Source organism: Pteropus alecto, unplaced genomic scaffold (assembly GCF_000325575.1).
Source record: "Pteropus alecto unplaced genomic scaffold, ASM32557v1 scaffold88, whole genome shotgun sequence".
Classification (NCBI taxonomy): Eukaryota; Metazoa; Chordata; class Mammalia; order Chiroptera; family Pteropodidae; genus Pteropus; species Pteropus alecto.
The window spans coordinates 16,875,089-16,877,585 of record NW_006494611.1 but is presented as its reverse complement, the minus strand read 5'-3'; positions in this window follow the sequence as shown (position 1 = coordinate 16,877,585).

Here is a 2,497-nt window from a genome sequence, read left to right as displayed (position 1 = left end):
GGGGGGTGGTCTGTTATTGCTTCACAGAGACGTTCCTCTGGCAACGTAGCCCTCCGGTGGCATTAGCAACCCAGGAGCAAAGATGGGAATAGTCTGGAAAGAATGCTAGACCAGAAGGATTATGATCAGAAAACATAAAGGCATTAATCTTAAGTTTCAGAGCAACTTTCTATGGCAAAGGACATTCCAAACTCTGGGTAAAGCCACTGGAGATAATCTATTGTTAAGCTATAAGGCAAGGAAAAGTGAAGCTGAGGACACTGGGAGGCCTTTACTATAGGGGTCCCAACTGGGCCCTTCTTCACAACTGTCAATGTCCTCTGCCCACAAAATGGCTTTGATACATTTCATCATTCTCTATATTTGATTGCCACATCGAGAGCATGGATATCCCTGCCAAAGATGTTCTCAAGTATTGCTGGGAGCCAAAACTAAGAACAAAGAATCTTGTGACTAGGCGAGGCCTTATCTGCATCCTGCATTTTGTTAGCCCCCTAGCAGTCAGCCCAGCCCAGAGTTACAGTTCCCTCCTTCACTCCCACTCCCTCTAACCCTTACCACTCCTCACCCCACCAGCTAAGAACCAATGCGCCTGTGACAGATACTCTCCTGCCCAGCTAGCCCTGCCCCCCTTTGTTAGCCCTGTATAAATACTCTTGCTGCTGAATAAAATTTTGAGGCTTGATCAGAATACTGTCTTGCCTCCATTCTTTTCTCCCGCCCATGTTTTCTTCAAGGTAAGGTCCTCCTCGGGTTCCGCGCAATAACTAGGTCCTGCGGGTCGGGACAAAGTATAATAGTTACCATGACAGTGAGAATTTCTCTCATCCCTGTCTAGATTCCAAGTCATACTAATTATTTCTCAGCCTGAGTCCTCAGTGAAAGATTCATCAGTCTCTACTTGCAGCCTCTTTTTCCATAGAGCTCAAACACAGCCCCTGGGAGCAGCAGACTTTGAGTCATGCTTTACCATCTTTCTTCCCACCTAATGTCAATTGACTTGCACAATCTGCATTCTATGTGACTGGAAATGTGAAAGTGTAAGAATCCTAAAGCCAAAGACAAATAAGACTGTTAGGATCCCTACTATGTGCATAATCAACCTTGGATTTCAACCTGGGAAATGTGGGTTCCAGCTAGAGACCATATGTTTCTATTTCCTCTCTCCCTCTACTATTTCTCTATCATTTATTCTGGGGAAAAGGGAGTAACTTGGTTTGAAGAATTATAAGTTTTCCTTATGATTTATAGTGCAACTGTCTTGTTGTGGGTAATCTATACCTTCTTGGGTATAAAAAGAGGAAAATCCTTAGTGACTAAAATCTTTAATGTGAATTGGTGCTGCAACTTTGGAAAACAGTTTGGAAGTTCCTCATATGGTTAAACATAAAGCTACCATTTGACCCAGCAACTCCATCCCTAGGTACATACCCAAGAGAAGTGAGAACATATATTCACATAAACTTATACGTGAATGTTCATAGCAGCATTATTCATAATAGCCAAAAAGTGGATTTGTCAACCGATGAATCAATATATTAAATAATGTATAACCATGCAATGGAATGTTATTTAGCAATAAAAATAAATTAAGAACTTACTGATATATGCTACAACATAGATGAATCTCAAAAATAAGCTAAGTAAAAGAAATCAATTACAAAAGGTCAAATACTGCATGATTCTTCTGATGTGAAATGTCCAGAGTAAGCAAATCTATAGAGCCAGAAAGTAGATTAGTGGTTGCCTAGGGCTGGGAGGGATGGTAGTGTTACCGGAGAGTGGAGTCCTCTCCCAGGTTCTTGATGTCTCAAACAAAGATTTGAGCAAGACACCGAAATACAGTAGAAAAGAAGTTTTATTAGAAAAGAAAGTATACTTTCAGATGTGGAAGCAGGCCTGAGCAAGAGAAGTGTGGTTCAAAAGGCTTGGTAACAAAGACTTCAGGGTTTTTAATCCCTTTTTGCTGTAGGTGGTTACTTTTCTTAGAGGAGTGGGCTTCCTTGATTAACAACTAAGATTAAAAGGACTCAGTGATTCATCATTTTGCCTTCTGCGCAAGTTTGTTCCCAGAATTCAGTCTGTTATAATGATATTAATGAATTTCCGAGTATATGCATATTATAATGATGGTATAATGAGACTCAGGTGAGTTGAAGGTCGTTGGGGTCTTCATTGCGCAGGTGCAAGTGAGTGACTGGCTTAAACTGGTACCTAAATCTCTGCCTACTGGTTTCTTTGTGTGAGTTAAAAAAAAAAAAATGCTTTGTGGTTTAATTGTGGGTAGATTAGGGCGGACCCCTTCTAAGATAAGATGACCTCAGTGTCTTTGCAGGCAGACCCAAAACCCCCTAACTAACTTTCCTGCCTACCTCTTTTCTAAGAGCCATGAACCCCCTTATTATTAATATGGTTGTTGAGGGACTGGAGGTCTCTTCTTCCATATCTGCTTCCTGCTAAGAATGGCCGTAGTCCCTGCCTACAGCAGTTTCATGTA